The 24,647-nt window shown below is 42.0% G+C and overlaps 1 long non-coding RNA gene across 1 annotated transcript; it reads left to right on the top strand.

Annotated features, from left to right (window-relative positions):
• The first annotated feature begins 12,001 nt into the window (after positions 1-12,001).
• On the top strand, positions 12,002-23,846 carry LOC119491994. The gene is made up of 3 exons (XR_005207696.1): positions 12,002-12,271; positions 16,039-16,045; positions 23,836-23,846. It is a non-coding gene; the product is annotated as an uncharacterized LOC119491994 (long non-coding RNA).
• The last annotated feature ends 801 nt before the right edge of the window (positions 23,847-24,647 follow it).

The following is a 24,647-nucleotide window of genomic DNA, read 5'->3' as shown; positions in this document are numbered from 1 at the left end:
CGCCGTAGCATTCTCACCATACCAGGTCCGCTCAGCCCAATTGTGGTTTGACTTTTGTGTGTGTGTGTGTGTGTATGTGTGTTTATGTGTCCATGTGTCCCATCTTTGTCTCACGACTACTAGACTTACCACAGACAGCGGCTGACAGACATAATCTTCATGCACACTGGCTGAATCACTCTCTACACACACACAAGCACATGCACAGACTAGAAGACAAATGGACCTTGCTGACACACAGACAGAGATGTGGACAAGCTGCTTTTCCGTTTGAATGCTCAGCCAAACCGCAAGCCACAATTACACTTGTCCCTGTCTGTTTGACTGCAGCAGAGATAGAGCGCTGTGCTGTGAGCTGCAGAAGGACGATGTGAGGCAGCAGGGGTGTGACACTGTTGGTTTGCATTTGCACGCTATTCTTTAAAACTCATTGTATAGTTAAACAATTAACAAAGGACACAAGGAGGTTTTCTTACAGTATTTTTTGTTGTTGTAACTGTACCTTACTATGTGTCTGCTTCAAGAAAGTTAAAGTTCTGTATGCTGCTTCTGGTGCTGACATATTTCACAGATCAACGTATCCTCATACAACGGTTCAACAAGTTATTCATAGTTTTTTGTGCGTTTTCCTACAAATGTCCAGCAACACGTGACACATGTGTCAATTTCCGCTCCAGTCTTATCAAAATAAACTTCTGTCTACACAGGAAAACAACTTGGTTAGGTTTAGGCAACAAAACTACTTAGTTAGGTTTAGGAAAAGATTGTGGTTTTGGTTCAAATAACTCTGGAAGTGGAGTAACCTAAGTACAGAATTTACTCGACAAATAAATCAATCTGGTTTCACAACGATCTCCTGGAAAGTCCGGTGCTTTTTGACCCACCCATCCACCCCGACATCCTCCCTGCGCAGCATTTGTTGCTCTCTATACTCCCTGGTTCATGATTACGTGGATTACATATGAATTGAATTTATATGATATGTATAAATTACAGTGCATTACTTTTTGTAGGTATAGCTACGAATGGTGTATAAGAAGATACAGTATTTTATAGACCAATATGATAAAATTAAACCTCTAACATGTCTCTAATCTTTTCCTTTTTTTCCCCATGCATGACATAGTGAGGAGGCTCTGTGGAATGTGTTACGAGGTATTTATCACGGACATGGTTTATAGTGCTGTTGACTCCTACCGGCATTTCCTGCAATTGATTGCAAACATCTTATCTTTTTTTACAGGAACATAACACAGGTGCAAAGGAGTTTTGGATGGATGTACAAAATTTACAGAACTTGTCTCAAGTGGAATGAGGAGACGTATTTGAGGGTTCAGTAATTCATGCTGGATTTAGAAGATTGAATCTGGAAAATTAGTTTAGTATTTCATCCTCAAACCCACCGACTTCAACATACTTTTTCCATTTTAGGTAGCTGCATTTTCAAAAATATGCAGTCTCTGACATATCAAATTATGATGAGGACATGATGTTAACTTGCGGGAACAAGTTATAATGATGAAGAAGCGTATGTCAAGATGTGTGCCTGCTATAAATACATCAGCTTCCTACTCAATGATAACTATTATTCATACAAGCTGACATCTTGGCTAATGGAAAAATTGTGAAATATATCAATAGACATTTCTAAAAACATATTTTTACAATTTACAGATTGTAAAAGCTTTGTATCATGTGTCTCGAATGTAGTGACAAGCCAGGAATTAATCTTCTCCCCTCTCCATTTTCCTCTATTTTCTCTCTTGCTATTTTTCTCAGGGTGTGCGACCCTTGACCCTAATGAGGTCACTTGTGGCAAGTCATCATCTTGTTTTCCTGGCTGCTGTCAGCAGCCCCCCTGAATTTATGTTTTTCCACATCCCTCCTTTTCCTTCCAAGGGGAAAAAAAAGTTTTCAACTATGTGCATTTCAGGATGTTAAGTTTTGAGTTTAAAAACTCTCAGTAGACAGTCAAGGATGAATCTGCATGTGTCCAGAGGGAGTTTTGGCCACAGATGTAAAAGTCATTCCTGTGCTGTTTCTCTCCTCGCAACTTAGTGCCTCTTCCTTTAGCTTTCCTCTGTCCTCTGCTATTCTCTTTCTTTTTCCTCTCCTTTTGTTCCTTCTCTGCTTTTCTGTGCGTATTTTACATTTTCACCCCTCTCATTTCCATTACCACCCCCACACATTTGCTTATTTCTCACTTTTGTCTTATTATTTCCATTCTCACTTTTTGTCTCCCTATGGCCCACTTTCTCCCTCCATCTCTGTTTTCTCTCTTTCTTCTCTGCGCTCTGCTCTCCAAGGCCTAGTATAAGTGTATGTACCTGGCAGGGTTTTTTATTGCGCTGTCAGGGGGTTGGGGACGACTAATTTCACCCATAAAAGCAGCTCGGAACAAGAAAAAAGGGGCGGCAGATGGGGGATTGGGGGCAAATTTATTGGAATAGTTTGTTTTTTTAAACTGTGAACAGCTATTATTTTCCCTCTCTTCTTTCTCTTTTCTTTCCATCCTGGCAGCCGAATATAGTTTTGGCTCGACTGAACACACTCACACTTCAGCACACACACAGAGAGACATTGACACATGCTTATGCATTAATCCTGTACAAATACTACGGGGATGCAAAGACTTGGTTAAGTATTAATGCCAGTACACACACGCACACACACACACACACACGCACTCTTTGAGCGTGGTGGTGGTTGTGGGCACTGGTGTGTTTGTTTGTCTTACTGAGTGCTACCGCTACCACAGACCACAGTGTATTTAGCAAGGCTGTAGCCATTTTGTCTGACTGCAATTTGGCAGACGGCCTGTGATTCTCAACTCGACACAAGGAGATGCATGTGTGTGTGTGTGTGTGTGTGTGTGTGTTCCATTACCCTGGTTCCCATAACGTAGACCAGCCATAGGCTGAGCTTCCAAAGGAACTCCACACCCAGAAAACAAGCTGATTAAATGGAACAAGTTATTGTTAATTGTACGAATGTATCCGATATGCCAAGTCTTGATTTATATATGTGTCGGTTTAGTCCCATGAATCTGTCTCTATTCAAGGCTGCTACTGCTGCTGACTCCTTTTTGTTTTGTTTCTCTCTGCTACTCAGCATGTCACTATGTCAGCATACAAACTTAGATAACAGTTTATATTACTTTGGTTTTAGTACTAAAACATGAGAATAACTGTTACAATTCTACCAGAAATATAGCATCCTAATAAATAGTTTTGCATAACCATGGTTTTATATGCAAAGCACCCAAAGGCACTTATCAAACAATGTTATTGATCTATTTCCCAGTGTCCTGGTGAGCTAGACCGCCAATATTTTAAAGCCCTGAAACTGAGCTGGAGAATGAGGACAAGTAGGAAGGTACTCAGCTATTAAGTGACATATGTGACAAAAAGCAACACTAAACTGAAGGTAGATGGCCTCTCCAAGGTGTTTTACAAGATGTGTAACAGCATCCTGCTGCTTGATTATGGGAAAAATCTTAATCACATACTCATTATTTTGGTCAATATTGAGATCACGATTATTTAACAAGATTAATCTTTGACTTTGGACACATCATGCATTTAAAAAGAAAAAGTTGTAGGCTACATTTTAAAGTTAAGTGCATCAAGATGGGGCACTTTGAGAGCAAAATAAGAGGCTAGATTGCTCTCAAAGTGCCCCAGCTTAGGGGCCTTTCCAAGCCGACCTAGAGCCGCTCGCAGTGCACCATTACAGAGGAAACACTGCCGGCAAGGGCCAGCAAGTGATCCTCCCACACTGAGCGGCCATCCCGGCAGGGCGAAAGGGCTGCTGTAAAGGCCTTTCCCAGACAGCGGTGGCCCACGGAGCTTCAGAGAGTTGGGGATGAGAGTGGGAGAGTGGGCAGGTGTCAGATCTGTGCAGAGCAACGGAATAAATACACAACCAAACAAGCTATTAAGCTATAAAATATGTATACATAATGACTACTTTTATGAAAGTATCGTCATCATGATTAGATCAATAAGCACTTGGTTAAGATTAGGGAACGATCGTGGTTATGGTTAAAAGAAACCAATCAGTCCAACATGTTGTTGAGCCATCCAACCATCCTATCCTCCTCCCTCTGCAGACTTGGCTCAATAATAACATCACATTGTCTCTGCCAAATGGACAAGATTCAAAATACCTTCGACCGCTAGAGGGCTTTGTCACTTGACCGTAACGATCACATAACATCGTTTTTTTGGGAGGCGTTTGCTGAAACGTCTGTGGTTCTTGCTGTTGGCAACATAAAGGACTCATTGGGCCAAACAGTCTGCTTAGCATCAAGTAGAAGTCCTAATAAAGTTACTTAAGTTTAAGGTATTATTAATGCAACACTATATCACTTCTATAAAAATCTTTTAGAAATATTTTTAAAAGATGACGACATTTAAAACAAACTCTGTAACACACTCATGGGTCGCTGATTTGTAGTCTAAAGAATCAATTTATCCGAAATGGTAAAATGTGTACCAGCGTGCCAGTTGCATCAGGAATGAAAATAACGCCATCCAACCATTATATTACTTTCTAAGGGTGTTTATATTTACCTGAAGGCCTGTTTCGAAGAAACATGGCTGTGTACCACCACCTACTATTGGTAACCATAAAAATCCATGATGAAGTGATTAGTGGGAGAGAGAAAGAAAGAAAGACGTCGATGCCAGCGCCCAGTGTGTGTAGCCACCCAGAAGCAGGAGTGCTGTTCTCAATGAGCGTGCATGCAGGCATGAGTGTGTGTTTGGGTGGGCAGGGGGTGAAATAAATTCTTTGTTTCTAGGCGTATAAACAAGCACACGCACTTACTTTACTGTGAGAGTGTTTCGTCTTTTGTTTTACTGATTAGTAACTTTATAATGTTGTGGTTTATGGGAATAACTTCACAGCTCTCTGGCTGGTGTGTGATGGAATTTCTGAGCAAATGAATCAATGTGCTTTATTGAATATGTGTTTGGTTTGAATGTGCACAAATTCAAGCCCGATGTGCTCGTGTATGTTTCACCATGTTTGTATGTTGATGGTGCTCAGCTTCCATATAACTTTTCAGACTCGTTCGGACCCAGGAGAGATGCATCCAGGGGGTTCCTTTAGTGCTAATACCGCAGTAACAGTACAGTCAGTCTGTTCTCTGATTACATTTTTTTTTACCTCTTTCAATGTTTTTTTTCTTGTCCTTTCTCACACTTTGCTGTAAAAGACTTTAAGAAACAAACACTGCCTTTGTCTGTGTATGGAAACCCTCTCAGAGCACAATAACACACTTTCTGTACTTACGCAGTAATTCTTTGAAGAATGGAAAGTAAAGCTTTATTTTATCCTACGGCAAATTACTTTGAAGCCTGCAACGGCTAAGCCTACAGTTTCTCTGTTTCTGTGTGTGTGTGTGTGTGTGTGTGTGTGTTTGGGGGTGGGGGTGAAAGGGGATATCTTTTGCTGCGTAGAGGTTTCAGGAAATGCCGCTATAGGAGCCTGATGTAGCTGTAGGGTTTTACTTAGCACACACACACACACACACTCACACAGCTTGACAGGCCAGTGTTTTATGGTCACCAGTTGGCTCAACTTCTTTTTCCTTTACATGTACTACTTGTAAATGTGTGTGTAGCAGTTTTTCCCCATGTGTATTTGTGTGTGTGTGTGTGTTTGTGTGTGTGTGTGTGCGTGCGTGTGTGCCTATGAGGTCATTAGGAGCAATTAGCCGTGGCGCTGCATAGCTAGTTAGGGGCCTGCTGATGGATTGGAAACATCCAGGCAAACACACTTCTTCAGATACATCTTCCTCTTTCTAACAATCACTCGCTGTGCTCCCAGACAAGTTTGTGTGTATGTGCTTCGTTTTGTGTGTCTTTGTATGGCTGTCCGTGTGTGTGTATGTGTGTGTGTGTGTGTACTTTTGTGTGGTTGTAAGTGGATTTGATTTCAAAGGTATGTCTTAGGCCCATTTGAATCATTAAGTGTGATTAGTGGAGAGGGAAGGAGGCCTCCTACCTTCTCTTTACCCACAGAGAGAAAATGTACTGTACTACCAGCTGTGCCTGGGCCAAGAAATGGAAACAACTCTCCCTCTCTTGCTCTTGTTAGGGCTCTCTGTCTTTTTCTCTTTCAAATTTCTGTGGCGTGTCCACTAATGCAGAGACATTTCAAATATTTGTGTGCCACACTGAAATGTGTGAAATAGTTTAAAGCACTGATTTGATTAGGGGTCATAAAGGCTGCTGCAGTAATCCCTGGGCTCTGAGACCTGCAATCACATGAGTATTTCATGCACAATCAAAGACACATGTCAAAACCACTGCACTGTATGATCGACTATATTCAAGGACAATATCACAGAAAGAGGCAGAGGCAATAGTGAGTTTGGCTCTTGACGGTGCTACAAATCTTAATTAAGTTATTCATGTTTTTAAAAGGTTTTTCAAAATCTTTGAAGGCCTTTTAAAAAAAGATCCGTAAGGTGGCAAAAACAAAGATTTTGAGTGAATGCAAGGCCAACAAACTATGTGAGAAAAGGGAGAAAAACTGTGTTTTCAGTGTAAAGGTCTTTACGTTCCTTTCATGCGATTCATTTGCACGTCAATATATTTTTTTGAATTGATGTTTTTGTCACACATACTTTCGCACAGAATGCAAATATTACGCTGCGAAAAAGCAACACACTTTTTTTCGTAACAAAGTTGATTTTTTTAGTTTTCGCAGTGTGAATAAAGGCATCAACCAATCACGTTGTGCGCAACAGTTGGGTTACGTCTTTATTTATGAAACAACAACACAGAGGCTCCGTAGTCCGAACCAAGACGGCAAACTTTATTACTCCTTTCAACCTTGACGAAGGCAGCACAGACCAGATCCACTCCTTCCGTTCTTACCTTTCACATTAAAAGCCCTAGACATATAATATTTGCAGGAGAGTGTTTAGCATTTTCGTGACTTTTATTCGTCACGCCCCCGGTGTGTTAAGACCTCAAGTCATATTAGAATGGACATTACTGTATTCGTGCCTCTTCCTCGCTGTTTGTGTAACTATCTCTGCTTCTCTATGTGTGGGCGTGAAGTCATCTGTTATATTGTGTGTTTTCTGTATTGGCTTTAAATATCTCAAGTTCAAGAGACTCAGTAGGTCTGTGTTGAGGTAGTTTCCCCTATTCATTTTTATATAGTCTAACACCCAGGACGCGATGGCATCCATGGTAGCCATGTTGGCAAATCTGTCTAGAGAGACACATAGGGCTGCAACTAACAATTATTTTCATTGTTGATTAGTATGTTGATTAATCGATTAGATATTTGGTCTATAAAATGTCAGAAAATGGTGAAAAATGACGATCAATGCCCAAAGCCCAAGATGACGTCCTCAAATGTCTTGTATTGTCCACAAGTCAAAGACATTCAGTTTAGAGGAGTAACAAAACCAGAAAATATTCACAACTTTTTTCTTAAAAAACTACTCAAAACGATTAAACAATTGTCAAAATAGTTGGCATTTAATTTAATAGTTGACAACTAATCGATTAATTGTTCCAGAGACATATTTATGTGTAGCTTCCACAGAAGTTGCTGTTTATATTTAATATTTCTGATACACCCTAAAGTTTTTTGCAAAACAGTGCTGTAGAAGTAGCGACCTCTCTATTCTTCATCGTTGCTTAAAAGCTCTCCTACTTTACCTCTAAAATCATGGTACTTTCTTTCTACGACTGACAATCTAAAGCTCACTTGTTGCATATCCACCCATGAAGGATGGATGGGAGAATTCTTCAACAATGTAGTAGAAGCGGTGCATGTATTTGTTGCTCCCCCTGAGTTGTACTGACTTTCTCCTCTCAGGCTCACCTCAGTACGCTGCCATAAATCTACAGGCTGGGAAGCTGTCCAGCTGGCTCTCCCCTCTTCTCTAGATGGGACGGGTTATTTGTTCCATAATGACCCTCTGAGACCTTCTCCTCTGTCTCTCTTTATCTTTGTCTCTTCGTCACTCACTCAGACTTTCTCACTGATGAACACGTATCCTCCCCTTCGTCTTTACACTCATCTTGTACACCATTTTTCAGTAAAAGCACGTCTGCAGCTGCATGTTTTAGCATTAGAAGACACACACACACATACACAATGCACAGAAACACATGTGAACTCTGACATACACGCGCACAAACTCCACCATCATATGCTGCCAGCTCTCTACCAGGAGAGCAATTACATCCAACAATGTCTTAAGTGGAAAAAAAACACAACAAACAGAAAGTAAACACGACTGCCAGCCCTACCGCCATCCCACCATCTGCTCCTACAGACTGTGTGTGTATACGTGTCTAGCTGTGTCAGGTTCATGTGGGTTTCTTGTTCTCACCTTAGGAGCCAAAGGGAACATTACAGGGCCCCTTAAACCCTGTAGGTCTTTGGCTACGTGCCTCCGTCTCTTGTTTTCACTGTAATTTATTCAAGACTCTTTAAGTCCCTTGTTTCTGTTTCTCTAGTAAAATCCAGGTTGTTGTAATTCTTGTTTTATGTGTGTTGTCGCTGGTCTGTGCACTTAGAAAAGATTGACTCAAAACAAAATGTTCCTTCTAGGGGGCCAAGCACTAACTGGCTCGCTCCATTGCTCGCTCTTTCTTTTCTTTTCTTTTCTTTCTTTCTTTCTTTACATACATCTACATGCACAAAATACTCTGTTTTTTGCCCTTATTCCAAAAAAGACAATATTCCTACTAAGCTGTTGTACATGGCTAATGAAAACTAATATTCTACTAATATTCCCATTTACAAGCAGCCATACTGCAATTAATGGTGGCGGACTTGTTCGACGTCCCTCTTTCATTCATTCAACCACCTTCTTGAAAAGTTCAGCGTTGTGATATTTGTCCAAAAACCTGTTGATATTCAGGTCTTTACTAATGTTTAAAAGTATGTGTGCTTATCCTTCCGACCAGAATTGTGGGCTTTTCTTTTGGGCATGCATCTCTGCAAACTGTTGGCTAGTTGGTTTGTGTAGAGCTGGACGCAAACAGGTAAGAGGCCGTGTGTTGCAAACTGCTGTTAAAAAACCCCCAATTTAGATGCATATTCTGAATGAGCTGTATACATGTTCAAAGAATGCTCCTAAAACTTGAATTTTATCAGCATATCCCACTTCTTAATCAGAAAATGCTCCTTTCGGGAATAAGGCCTAATTAAGAATATCCAAACGGAATACGCTGTTTACATGACCCGTATCAAATTCAGAATATTTTCATGTTCTCAATAATAGAGGAATATTAGTGTGCATGTAAACGTAGTCAGTGTTGTGAAATCTGAGTTTTGCTTCTTTAGTCTAAATCAGGCTTCACATAAGCTACTGTGGTGAGTTATGTGGTCTTGCAATAATCAATAATGATAGGATACGCTTCCTTCCCACAGAAAGAGCTTTCTAGATGACCAGACCATCTATTTCTGTGTTACAAACGAGCAGGTTGCAAAGTCAAGGAGCTTGTAACCTAATGCACTCCTTGTTTTTACTCCTCCTCTTCTTCCTCTTCCTCCTCTTCTTTCATCAGACTCCACTTCTTTTCCTCTCTTGCCCATTCCCTCCTGTGTGTTGTCTCACTGCCTGCTGTTTGTTTTAGGTAACAGTCAACGCTTCTCAGCACTTATCCCACACCACACACCACAAGTAATAGTTGTTTTAAGATGTTATCTGGGTGCACTTAGGCCCGCGTGTTCCTGCAGTCTCCGTGTGTGCATGTATGTTTTTCTGCCGTGGAAGTGTGTGTGTTTATGTGTCAACAGCCGCGGAGTTGCACTCCCAAATTAGTCTGTGGTTTGTCTGCGCTTCGGAAAATAGCTTTCTTAAGCAGCTGAAAGATGTGGTGGAATGGCAAAGATTGTGTGTGTGTGTGTGTGTGCCTGCTAGCCTTCTATGTTAACCTGATCCTAAGCTTGTGTAAAACTGTGAACGCTGAGAAATCAGGCAAGCAATGAGGTCATACTGTGCTTTGGGCCAAATTCTCCTATCAATTACACGCACACACAAACTCGTACACACACACTCTCACAGTCTTTTTCCCTGCGCCCTCGCTCTTCGTGCTGTTCGTTTCATATTGTTTTATCTTTAAGGTTTATCCTTTTGGGATTTTGACTGAATAATAACGTTTTTTTTTCTGTTGAAAAGATCTGTTGAATTTTGAATTCATTTTCAACTGGATTTTTAATTCCCCATGCATTCAGACTTGCTGTGTTTTGTGCTACATGGAGACAGTGTTATTGACAGTTTACAGTAAACAGGGTCCTTTTGCAGTGAGAGCAGCTCACAATATGCTTCTGATAATAGAATAAATAATGTTTTTAAAGATCAAATTGTCAACCAGATTCTTGAATTATTGATTGCTCTTAACATAGTATCAGCAGAGGCCTGTACTACGAAGCGAGTTCAACATACCCAAGGTATCTTCTCGTTATCTGGCTTCACTAACCCTAACAACTGAGATCCCGCTAAGCGGTCTTACGACGGTGGTTATCAACTCGGTAAATCGGTAAATATAAAAACATAATTCAAAGGGTTAAACACACACAGCATAAATCCAGCTGTCCTTCCTGCATTTGTCAGTTTAAACTGTGTTGTTTTGACTTATGACTTAAACTTCTTCATATGTGTGTAATATTATCATACAATCACCGCACAGAGCACTGATTGGTCAGCAGGCTTTTATACGAGTTGATCTCTTATCTGGAACATAACCTGCTCTGGTGTTTAGCTTAAGTTACCATGCCGATCTACCGATCGAGAAGTGATCCACCTTCGTAGGACGGAAAACCCTGAAGGGTTAACCCTGAAGTTACCTCGCTAACGCCAAATCCTGCTTCATAGTACAGGCCTCTGGTTTTTAATATCGAAGGTAAACACTGATAAATTACCACATTTTTACAAATACAAACCACAAACAATGAGCCCCATTCATGCATCCATAAATACGTCAATGCTCCTGTCATTCTGTGACTGTGTGTGGGATTTATTGAGTATGTGAGTGATTGTATCTGTCAACAATCTTAACTTGTGTTTGTTTACTCATAAAGAGAGAAAAGGAGGGAAGGGGTGAGTGGAAAAAACTGAGCGTTTTATTGCATGTTAACCCGGCCCAAACAGATTTCTGCACTTTACAGGCCTGTAATGAATGAGCGGTGCTGCTGCTCCCGCTGTGGGACTTTGTTTGTGTGCGCATGAGAGAGAAACGGGGATTGTAGAGCGATGGCACTGTTACAGCTCTAGATGAAGCATGGGCACGGGCTTAAGGATTGTGTGTGTGTGTGTGTGTGTTTGTGTGTGTGAACATGTGTTTCGGCAGTATCTCATGGCTGCTTCATCTGGTCTTCATTTGGCTACAAATGTTTGGCTGCTTCTGTATAGTACTGTCTGCCTGTGAGTGTGTGTTTCAGAAAAAGAGAGAACATAAGATGAATGAGCTATTTTTACTCATGAGAATATATATATACAATAAGGGTTATCGCAACCGGCTCACCTTTACAGGTACTCGCCGTTGCGCCATCTGTGAGCCAGTGGCATCGCTCTCTCCTTCTTTTCCTCCCTCAAAGCACCTCCCTCCAAACTGGGCCTGAGTTGAGTGGAATCACCAGGTTGGCTCTGACACCGCTCATTCCGTTTCATCCAGATCCACCAGGATGACGCCTCTGCCTGCTTGGTGATGTTGGCTTCCTAGCCAGGCAACTTCAATCCCTTTTATTGGCTCTTGAAGATGAGAAAATATAATTCTGATGAGTCAGAGCTACAAACAGGTATGAATTATCAACCCGACCTCATGGGAAGGAGTATAAATAGCACATTACACAGGCATGTGGCGTGACATGAGGACGCAACCAAACTACAGTAACGTCGCAGTTAGGTTTAGGAAACAAAACTACTTAATTAGGTTTAGGAAAAACGTCATGGGCTTAAAATAAGTACGTAAACTTAAAAACAACTTAACATAAGTACAGAAAACACGTCACAAACGTCACTTAAAAACATGTGAGAAATGTCACTAATGTAACTTACAAAACAAAACACCAGTCTCGAACACCGGCCTCCGGGTTAAAAGTAGTGTGTTTGTTGGGCACATCCGTCGACCCACCCGCCCGCCATAAGCGGTCTTTCTCACTGTGTATTCTACGTTACAAGCTCTGAGTGTAGCATATTTACGCGGATGCATTTACATTGGACTCAGTACGGACTACATGGCGTACAAATGACAGGCCAAATGCAAGAAAGGCATTAGTATTGCACGTGGCATTCATACACATATTCGAGCAAACGGGCTGGAATTATGTAGATCTATGTATCTGTTTATGTCACAACGCCACGCAGACAGTTTGAGTGCACATCCTGCTGCTGATTTAACAAACATTTCGTCTGTTGTACATGTCCACATTAATGCAGTAGAGGTTGAATATGCTTGGGACACTATCTGTGTACATATGCATGGTCACTACACTACAGTCAGCCTTTTAACAAGCTTTAAACCAACAAGCTGTAAACAGAATATTGACACACATATATATATATATATATATACCTTTGAAGTTGATATGGCGAACTTGTTAGCAAACAGTTTACACATCCAGCAGGTTCAGAGCAAGTCATTTGGAGTCGTGTTTGTGTCCTTTTAGCTCTGTTTTGGGGAAATCTAGCTCTTTAGTTACTAAATACTTCACTTTCATCACTAGCTAGTTTCTAGCGTACAGTTGCTTTATCAGAGCTTTTTCATTAAAAACAGCTGCCTGCTACGGCCAAAAACAGCTCTGAGAGTGGTGAAAGTGAACCAAAACAGTAAAAATGATGGACTGGAAAACCAAAACAATGAACTGAAATATGCTAAAACACTCGGGAGCCGTCACTACGAGCAGCCACTTTCAAATACAAGTCATACAATCCATTGTTAATAACAATATTCCGTATAGCTGCTTCAATTAGTAGCCGAGTCTACAAACAGCAACTATGAAGTCATGTTGTTAAGGCCAAAGTTTTAATCCCAGAGATGGGCTGTTTTTATTTTTTTTAACCTGTTCATGGACGACGCTTCTTCTAATACCCTAAGTACCCTGGTTACAAATCTCTGTGAGATAGGATATGAATGTAGATTAGTGATACTGATATTTGGTAGCCTTAAGCATGCTCACAGCTGACTGTTATGATTTACGGGCTTGCCAGAAAAAAGAGCTAGACAGCTGGCAAACTTTAGTTCTATCTCAGCTGCGACAGGTTGCCCGGCTGTGTGTTACAGGCTGTGTTTCCTCTACTCGTAAGCATTGTAGAATGCATATTTGAATCCTGTTTGCTGAAATTGGTGAATTTGAATGGACTAAAGCATTTAAAATGTGTATGTGTGTGTCTGCGAATATTTCACCTCTACACAGATGCCCACCTACACACACACACACACACACACACACACACACACACACACACACTTGCAGAACAGAGGACTGGTTCTCAGGCTCTGTAGTAATTTGGGGTCAGAGTTTGGGCCCCTCGTCAATCAGCAGATCATTAGAGCTCTTTAATGACCCCCTCCTCCTCCTCCTCTTCCTCCTTTTCTCCCCCCCCCCCCCCATCTCTTCGTCCCCTCGCTGCATGATATCCTCCAAACCTTCTCGCCTTCCACCCCTCATCCTCCCACTCTTAATCTCTTATTTTATTCTCCATCTTCTCTTTAAGAGTTAATCTACAAATATTTTCTCCCACATTACCCTTGGCTCTCTCCTTTCCTCCCTACTTATCCTTCTCCTCCCCATGTTTCCATATCTCCTCCAGGGGAAGCGATCTGGCTCGGGGTGTAGGTCTGCACTGTTTCACATGTCCAGGCGATTCGATTCTCTGCATTCCCTCAGATAACAAAAAGAAAAACCCTAGAGTCTTTTTATCCCTCTCAGCTTCTCTGTTTTTCTTCTGTCCTTCTTACTTCCTCTCTCTTTTTCCCTCCTTCCATCTCCTTTTTCAAATCCTCCCTCCTTTCTTCCCCTCACAACCTCTCTCCCCCTTTCCTTTCCTCCAGAGCCTCACTCTGTCATTCCGCTTTGACAATGAATGATTTGTCAGCAGATCAGATCCATCCATTATGTGTGTGTGTCAAACTGAGAGGTCTTTATCATTCATCAAATGACATCACACACCAAGTGACCTCCAAAAACTCGACACCCAAAATACACAATTTAATGCTCAACGTGTCATGCACACAAGAATCTGATGTTATCCTTCGTGTCTTATTTTCTTGATTGAACTGATTTTAAATGATTCTAAAAATGTTCTTGGTGCAACCTTGAGAAGATGGAAGGAAAACCTGTTGCCTGACTTGATTTCTCCAAATAACCTGTTTTTTTTGTGTGGATTTGTTCTTTGTCCAGCTTTCCATGCTGCTGCTGGTGATCTCAAATTGAGTCTTTGGTCTCTCTTTCCAATTTTGAAATTTATTCAGACTTTTTGTTTTGCGCCTGCCGGTAGAGCTCAGTATCCCAGGGAATTAAGCTCATATTGAACGATTTTGCACCTCACAAATTATGTCCAATGCCAATGCAGCTGCAATCACAGATCGGTCTGACGACGGATAAGCCTCTCAGGGCAAGGGGCAATATTTCCGGGGTTCCAGTGTAGCCAGCAGATATCCGGGCCAAGACTTCCTTTCCGTGCGCTGCTCATTGTTAACAGTCCGATTAGCACCTGCAGATGTGAGACTGGATTTGGAGTTGAGAGACGATTTATACGACCGGATTGTTTCACAATTTACAAGCTAATTTTAAACCAATAAAAAGCTAAATCATCGTCAGATGATAGACGGTCGGTCCGAGATTGCATTTTGGCCAATACGTCGCTTCTTTTGCTCCCCACATGGACTGTTTACTTGCATTCAACCAAAGCCTGCTCAAACGTGATTGGTCAATACTACTCGGACTACAAACAGAAACAAGAACGCTTCCGATGCCAAAATCTTGTCCCGATGCGACAGATTGTACATGTAATGCAGAATCTGTTTATATAGATTAATGTAGCTGTGGCTCAGGGGGGAGAGCGGGTCATCCTTTAATCACGAGGTTGGGGGTTCGATCCCCGGCTCCTTATGTCTGCATGTCAAAGTGTCCTTGAGTGAGACACTGAACCCCAAGTTGCTCTCCGGGCGCTTCTCTGCAGCCCACTCCTCCTACATGCTTAGGATGGGTTAAATGCAGAGGTCAAATTTCATTTATGTATGTATGTGACAATACAAATAAAGTTGTTTTTTTAATGCTCAGTGCCAGTGCAGGAAGTATTGTACCCTTTATGTAGCAAGGCAGAAGGTAAAGGTTTGGAGGGCGGGCTGGTGGATGGACATGCATTGCCTCCGACTTTCATCAGGGAGACTGAAAGATCATGATTTTAACCTAATATTGACCACATGTTGGCGTAAAATGTAAAATATCGTCATTGAACATATAATCCAGTTTTTGCAGAATCGCCTAATATGAACATGCCTGTGTGGCGATAAGGTTAGCTGGTAAGGTATAACAATGATCTTCTAGACTCGATTGGCTATTTTTACTAGCTGAAGAAGACAGGCTCTGCATGGAAGCCAAGAGAAATACCTGTCTGGGAATCGCATTTCAGGGCACATTTAGCACATAATGAACCTCAGTAAACAGCAATAGTTTCAGCAATTGAGTGCCAAATTTCTCGTCTGGTATGCATTGCTTTGAAAAGGCTTTATGATATATGCTGAATAAAAGAGGTCATTCTCAATTCTCACAGCACATTTTCAGTATTTCCAACTGTGTATCCATTGTTTAAAACATATTTATTATGTTATAAATCAGTTTGCACCGAGGACTGTACAGGCTAGATTATATATTAATGTATTCTTCTTGTTATATTGCTGCTGCAGCCTCCTAATTAACCCCATAACTTTCAATAAAATACAATAAAAAGACCAGTGTTAGTGTTTGTCCATGTGTGTGCTGAATAAGCACTGTTTGTATTCTAAAAGCCCCCCCTCCCGTCTCCACGGCATGTGGAAGTAATATCAGCCTAAATGTGTTCCTCATTAAAGCAGCGGCAGCAGCGCGTATGAACATGGTCAGGATACACAGACAAATTAGCCCATTTCCCCCCAACACGCACATGCACACTTCAACACACACACTTTCATGCACGCATATACACACACTGTAAAAAAGCATAATAATCACCATTTTAGCTGTGTTACTTAGTGTTCTGGGTTTCCTTATAGCAGACAAATTAATGACGCTAGGCTGCAGAAATGTGTGACTGAATGTGTCGGAATGTGCTGCATATTATGCTGATGTTTGCGCGTGCGTGTGTGTGTGTGTGTGTGTGGGTGTTTATGTCTATGAGCATGGGGTCATGCAGAGCCAGGCACAGAGGACTTGGTGTAAGAAAGATTAGGAGAATCGCACTGCTTCAGCTCTTCAGCTTATGTCCCTGCTGGGTGTGTGCATGAATGTGTGTGTGTGTGTGTGGTGTGTGTGCATGAATGTGTGTGTATTTAAACAGAAGGGTTTGGCTTCCGGCGTCCTGATTGGACAAAGTCTCAGGAAAACCCCCGCTAGTCTCAGTGTCATTCACTGTTGTCACAGTTTTTAATAAACCTGCTAATAAACATCACATGATTTGTACTTTTGCGGGCAAAATGTACAGTGCGGGAATTTCTGTGTCTAAGTTTATATCTGTGTGTGTGTGTGTGACAGAGAGAGAGACGTCAGTGTCCAGATTTATAACTTTTATTAACTGTTTATAAAGGTTGGAATCTGAGTGACATTTGTTAAACACTGGCGGTATGCGTTTTACGGTTTTCACATAAAATGTAGATATTTTGGCAGATTTGTCGAGGCAGTCGTGCACACACCATATATGTGCTTTCGTACTGTTAAACCTGGCACCAGCTCAAAACACCCACCCAGACACACTCACTCACTCACTGTTGGTCCTGTCACACTCACTGTTGATCCTGGTTCTGACCTACTCAGTGTGAGGGATGTTTGTTTGGACATTTTTTTGAATAATGGTGATGGACGTAAGCTCGGGAGGACTCTGTGTGTGTGTGTGTGTCTGGCGGGGTGTTTTTGTGATCGGGGTGAGATGTAGGTTAATCTTGGCCAGAAAGATAAATGACTGACTAAATGTCCTTTTAAGGTCTTGTGTCTTTTTAGTGGGAAAAACAGGTAGAACTGTGAAAATGAAGAATAAGGGCTCGGGTATAAATATGGAGATAACAGCTCACATTTTCAGACAGTCATTGTGTGTCACATGAAAAGTGACAGAATACTTCCACACAACTGTCCAAAAGGGATGTGACGGTGAGGAAATTTTCCCACGGGTTAATAAACTTGTGACAACACCGATGTTACCAATTGCACCGCACATTTTACAAGAAAAGATGACGCTCATTATCTGTACAGCGCTTACTTTGATCTTTAACATTGGATGGCTGTGTGTCTGGCCTCTCCGGTCGAGCTTTCACTGCGGGGCCGCAGGTTTCCACCCGGCGCCGCGCACACCGGCTCTGACTGCTCTGTCTTCTTCACGCCGATTGCCTCATCAACGTTATGGTTCTCTCATAGTATTGCGTTTGAATCCGAAATATTGCCAAATTGGCGCTTTTGCTTTTCGCTTCCACACCAAATCCTCCGCCATCGTCTTGTCTGTCAACTCTCTCTCATCCCTTGTGTGTGAAATCGGACTCCAGCTGTGCTGAGACTCTGTACGGTGTAGACACTTTCAGTTTGTAGCACCCCACGTCCCACTATGTATTGACAACACAGAACTAATGCTCGAAAATGAGCTAATGTGGTTTTATTTCTATAAAAAAACAAAACAATGGTGGGGGCGGTAGGCAAGTAATGTAATCGGTGTATGCCCGAACACCTGTAACACCTGTAACACCAGTAACACCGACTACTGTGGCAAGCCTACTGGCCAGTCACAGCGTGATTGTCGGGAAAAGTTACAGAAACAGTTGGATACCGGCCCCCCTAATGCAACATCAGAAAGGTGTTGGGGGAGGAGGTTTCAGAAGCTATTCGACCATCCGACTAGCAGTTCTGACGAAGTATACCAACCCCTTAAAGGGAGTCGACCAACTACACAACAAAATGAACATCTGGTAGATATAAACATCAGATAGAGGGGTCAAAGTCTGCACACACAAATCAAACTTCAAATTTAAAATTGGAGGATGTATTTTTTTGTTATTACATATAATTGTAGACAGAAAAAACAACAACATAATCAAAGGAAATGACTATGTAAAGATCAACTTTCAGATCTGGCCCAGAGCAGGTCAACAGCTGTGATTAGAAAGTGATCCGATACTCACTGAATTAAAACAAAATGTCCTGATTGTAACGTCATTGTTGTTGTTCAGTGAAGCTTACAAAGCTGACAGGTTGAACCTGCTACAGAAAGAGACAGACTGTGAGAACGAGACGCAAGAAAATAAAGATTGAATTAGAGAATAATTGAGACCAAAAGAGAGAAAGGAGAGAGTGGGAAAGAGGAATACGAACAGAGGAATAAAGTTATAAGTGGTGAATTGTTTTTGGTGAAGAGAAGGCGTTCAACTGGTGTACTGGTGGTATAAATAATCCTGTTGTTTGTTCCATCCATTTCATTTCATCTTGTTCGATTTCTTCCATCTATCCTTACTTGAACCAGTAGATTATCTACTAAATTCAAAAAGAGTAGAAAATCTAAAAATCTAAATTCACTGGTATCAGAAGTATATTTTGTAACATCTAAGAACAAGTCCTAAATTCTGGTTGCGTCGATGGGTCTACAGGTCATTAAATGTTTGGTGTTAACTTTGGTTATAACACAGCTGTGTTGAATACTTGATTCTAATTGGTCAATGACAGCATTCTGCGGTCTGTAATTTCTGAATAACAAACCGTTGCTAAGGGCGCAGTTCAGATGTCGGACTCTGGCGGACCGTTTTTGTGTCAAAATATTGATTTCTTCAGTAAGTAGCCGTGTAATAAGCGGGATAATGTACAGCTAGCAGGTCGTTGTTGTGAAAGAATCCCCTTCAGGACGCTGCGTCAGGGATTCTTTCACAATAATGACCGGCTCGCTGTATAGTATCCCTTACTTAAAGTCTCTGCTGTCATTACAGAGTTCCTCTTGTGTGACAGTGAACAGCTGAAAACAACTCGGCCATTTCAACACAACTGAATATTCTATGAAGTGGAGGATAGTTGCATGTTAACATTACTTGCTTTGCTTAATAAATCTACATGGTAAAAGCTAATGTGCCAAAAAATCAAGTTAATGGTCGAGCCAGCCCTCTTCATCTACTTTGAATGCTCCGTGGGAGATGGGATGAAAAATAAGCTGCAACAGCAACCTAGGAAACGATTACATCTCATCATGGTAAACGCTGACCTACTTTCACACCGCAGCAACCTTTTTATTTCTGTGTTTTGTACTTACACAGACTCTGGAGGGAGCTTTGTCAAGTCTGACAAAATAACCCTAATCAGGGTTATCGTAGCTTGGAGGCTACACACTTATAACAGAAAGCCTGTGTTCCAAACTGGAGGCATGTGCTTTGAAAAATGTGGACTTTTACACGACATGTAGTGTCTAACAAAAAGATGCTATTAATTGCATTATGGGAAATGGAGGATCTAGTTCCTTTTTAAAAAAGAAATCTGTCTCTTACTAGTCCCCCAACTTAATGGAAATCAACGCAGTGCTGCTGTATCTGTAATAAGAAGTTTTCATCTAGTATTGATATTATTTTCACACGGTACACAGTTTTGCACATATTTTGTTGTTCCCATAAAGCTGCATAGTGTGAATACAAAGTCCTGAATGTTTCTCTTCCCCTTTGCATCACCATCCCTCTACAGTCGTGTTTTGCAAGTGTAGAAACGTCTATTTGAAGCTGATTGGAAAAGCATATGTGGGTATTGATCTAATTTGGTTTGGGTCGTAACAATGGGATATGTATTGCAGACACAGTGGAGCGGTTAGAGGAAAGAGACCACTATATGGCTCCTCTGGGAGCGCTCTGTCCCATATAGACAAACCTACACACACACATACACACACAGTTAGTAGGGGGTTAATGGTGAGAGCAGGAGCTCTGGGGTCTACATTCAGTCTGCCTGGTTTCCTACATTTAATCACATTTGGGAAACAGGCCCAAATCCCTCTTTCCTTCCTCTATATCTCAGTCTCTCGCTCTCTCTGCCCCCTTTCCTCCCTGACTTCCCTCTGTTTTTGGCTGATATACCGTATTAACTATCTGGAAAAGCTGGTTAAAATCTAAATTTTTGAATGTTTCTCCTCTCTTGGCTTTATTTTACCCCTTTTTTCTTTCTGCTTTCCACCACTGTGGAATCTCATTTGTGTGCAAGTTTGCATGTAAAGCAGCACATCATCTCCTCCCCTTTGGACACTCTGTTGTATTAAATACAATGCCAAACTCATATAGCAGTGATACCTTACCCTGCTTTCTCCTATAGCCTCCTTGTGTCTGTATAGAGGGAGGGACGGTGTGTGTCTTTGTGTTTTTATGTGTGTGAACAGAAACCAGGAGCTGATATGAATTGTATACCTTATGGTCACTGTTTAGGAAGATAGATGAGTTCACAGGCAAAACAAGTAGAAGGTAGATATGAGAGAGCTCAATAATTGTGAATGAGTACACAGAAGAGAGAGGAGGGGTGACAGGTTTTATAGCCGCGTCTGGCTAACTGAGTTAATGATCAAACAGACTCTGGAGCTGAGTCTCCCTCTCTATCTAACGAGACAGGGGCACTCAGCCCAGACTAATGCCGCCTTTCTCCTTCCTCTTTTGTCTTCCCTTCTTCTTTTTATGAGTCTGTTAGCTGCTTAATTAGTGGCGTAAGAGAGAGAGAGTTTGAGGGAGGGGAGGACAAGAAAAGAGAGGGATCACTGTGATCATTAACTGACAGACTAGAGCTATTAAACTTGTCGCTGCTCCACCCTTTCCTTTCCTTTCCTTTCCTTTCCTGTCCCACCCTCCTCCCTTTCAGCCATCCTTTCTCACATGTTCTTCCTGTGTGTCTTCGCTGTGTTCATATATACACACCAGGAACCAGGTTATTGGGGGATTCAAGGGAAGGCTTTGCAACAATCTGGTTTCTGTAAAACCCACTTTGACATGCAGCTGCTCAGCAATCTGACCTCTCCCGTTACATATGTTTTCAGCAAAAATGGCACAAGTTTAGAAAGGGATATACGACACTGCTAGTGGCTTTTCTCTGGTAAGCTGTGGTTGAGACTCCGTTTTGGTCAGACGTGTTCTGTTTACAGTAGTACAGCTACTATAAGTAATGATCTTTTATTTGATCCTGACCAAATACTGCCACAGCGATACTTTCCCCTGTTTAATAAAGACTTTTCCCTGTCTAAAGACTTTGTCATGCACATGCTCTCTTGTATAAACCTTGTTCAACACCTGAATAAGCCATGTATTATAAAGCATCAGGTTTCTCCAGCAGAAATGTAAATGTGTCGGACGGATTAAGGGCCCAGACACACCAACCCGACATCAAAGACCTATAGCGGCAATGAAGGCCGACTGTTGCGTCGCCTCACGTCGTCTTTTCTTGGCCAACAAGTTGCATTTGAACACACTGCGAAGACGACAGCCGATGGCCAGTTAGCACGCAGCCTATGTTGTGTGCCTGCGTGAGATTAAATAACTCTCCCTACCAGAAGGTCACTGTAGTCTGTATTTGTCATTCAAAAAGGGAAACCAGTAGGACGGCAGATATACAAGCCGTTGTTATGATGCATAACAAAGCGCCGTTTGCAGATCATTATCACACCACTCTCACTCACCACTTAGCTTCATTCCAGATGGCCATGTTGATGAGAAAATATCTGTGTACTGGAATGATCAGATGTGATGAAGATGAAAAATGTGTTTTTCTTCTTGACTTTACTCATTGACTTGCTTTCCTCCCTTCCATTTCCCTTCTTGTGCACTGATTCATTTAAGCTGAACACTCAATCAGAGTGATTTCTCTCACCAATGGGTGTTGCCACCGATTCAACATGCTGAATCGGCCGAAAAAACTTCGACACGGGCAGACTAGAGCCGACGGTGCAGGACACACCACAAATACCAGGCTGACAGACGCTCACCGACGACCCCAAACTGTCCGACGGCCGACCGTCGGCTTGGTGTGTCAGGGCCTTTAGAAAAAGGTTTCAGAAGTAGCCAACAACAATCTATTAACTTACGCGTACTGTTGTCCTCTCTTGAGCTTTTTCTTATTATTCAAGAGACTTTAATTCATTCAAACATGCAGAAATCTCTGTTATGCCACAACTGCATAAAATCCTAAATTACACCAGTAGTCTGCTCTCGTTCACATTCCCTCTCTAATAAATGCATTACTTAATTATTAATAGCTCAAGTCATTTAAGAATGCTTTGAAACATTAAGAAACAAATGCCCACTTTCAGTTTGTTGCAGTTAATTCGTCCTGTCCGTGTTACTGGAGTCACTGAGTCATATGACAGCTCGACATGATTATAATTGGGCTAAAGTTACTCCACAGGTTGCCATCTGAGTCTGGCTGATTATGGCAGGGGGAGCGTCGGGGCACTTGACTGTATTCTGGCACCGGAGGAAGAAATGCGAGCCAGCTTCGGCTCTTCTTGGCCTTGCCAGATCGGGGTAGGGTTCGGGGATGTGGTATTGGAGAAATCTGGGTTGAGGATTGTCTCAGGTTAGCAGCACTCGTTCTTGCTTTGGGTGCAGTCTTGGCATTTCAAATCAGATCAGTGTACACTCCATGCCAATCCTGGCATGTCGTTCATCACAAGCTAGCTCGTGAATGGATAGCTGTGGTGTTGAGACAAAAATAAACTGCCGTCACTCTGTTTTTCACATATGGTGGGATTTCTGAAAAGTACAGGGGCTGTGTGTCGGCTGCAGGTGGGGTCCACATCAGCGCTGAGTACTGAATGTACTTAATGAGCCAAACAACTGGGTCTATGGTCAGAGTTTAAGAACCTGGATGACAAGCCAGTACATAAAAGTGATTTAAGAGTGAATTATTTTTGGGGAAAGTACGCTCTCATGATCCAGTCTGCTCCATTCGCTCGTTCTCCATCCTTCATCCTCTCGTCTCTTTCTCCCCCTACTTTTCCGCTCTGCAGGATACCAATTGGCTAGACCACCTGTTGCTGTTGGCGACGGGGCCCTGACAGGAGAATGTGATTGGACGGCAAGGTCGTTAACCTCCGCATACAGAAAGTGGTGAACCCTGGCAGGAGGGGTGACGAGGACACACACCGTCTTAATGAACACACACACATGCACACATACACCCCCACTGACACTCACAAATACCCCCGCAAACTGAAATTATACACACCCCACGGACACACAGACAAACACACACATCTAAAGGCACTCTCCCCCTCCCGTCGGCCTCCCCTCCTCCTCTGAAGGAACGTTTAGTAAAACAGCGATCGGCTCTATTGAGGACCAGTCTCTTTTCTCCTCTTCTCTTTGTCCGCAGCTGATTGGCAATTTGTCTGGAGATGAATTAGTTAGCTGGTTTCACAGGAGAGGCTGAATGGCCTAAAAGCCAAAGAATTAGAGAGCTAGTTAAGAGAGAGGGAGAAGGACAGAAAGAAGAGGGGGAGTTAAAGAAAGGGAGAGGCGCAGAGTGAACGAGAGGAAGGGTGAAAAGAGTGAATGAGAGAGCTGATTGAAATGGTGGATATGGCCGTCTAAAGGTTTACAGCATGGACGGAGTGCTTCAGGCAATTAAAAACGGCTCGCTGCTCCTCTGGTCCTATTGTTGCGGGTGGAGGGCTTTTGCATACCTCAAAGCTCTAACGATGTTTTCCGTGGCTCCATAGGGCTCACTTTCACTGCAGCTGAAAGCAAGTGTTTTCATCTAAAAGCTCTGCAGCACATTATTTAGAGACCTCTTGAAGTTGTAACATGTCAGAGCTAAAATAATATGATAGATTGAAAAGTAGGCCGACAACTTTAGAACTGAGGTCTTGGTTGGCCTTAGATTTAAAGTATGTTTATAACATCACCTGCAGCAACTGATAAAATAATAAAACCCAGAGAATGTAATATTTACAAATTAGCAAAATGAATCTGTATTTTTACGAAATGTGGTTCTATGTACTTACTGCTGTAGCTGGCCAGTCGGGAACATATATAGCGCTTTATAGCTCACCGAACTCTCTAATTTACGGAGTTGTTTATAGTCCCCCAGGATATTTCAACCTGGTCTCACAAGAAGGCGTATAATATCACGACATTTCACGTCATGAGGACGCATTTTAGGCTTTTCACGTGTCATTTGAACGCCGTGCAGCAAAACTACGATAACGCTTGCAGTTAAATCCATTTAGTTAGGTTTAGGAAAAACGTCATACTAAGGAAAATACATACGAAAACAACGTAACATAAGAATGGAAAACATGTCACAAATGTCACTAACGTAATGAACATAACTTACAAAACAAAACACCGGTCTATTCTACGTCACTAAGTCTAACCGTAGCATTTTTACAAGGATGCGTTTACATTGCAGTCAGTACAGACTACACATGGCGTACAAATGGCAAGCCAAAAGCAAAAAAGGTCTTCTTATTGCACACTAAA

The sequence above is a fragment of the Sebastes umbrosus genome, chromosome 7 (genome assembly GCF_015220745.1).
Source record: "Sebastes umbrosus isolate fSebUmb1 chromosome 7, fSebUmb1.pri, whole genome shotgun sequence".
NCBI lineage: Eukaryota > Metazoa > Chordata > Actinopteri > Perciformes > Sebastidae > Sebastes > Sebastes umbrosus.
This window is presented reverse-complemented; position numbering and strand designations above follow the sequence as displayed.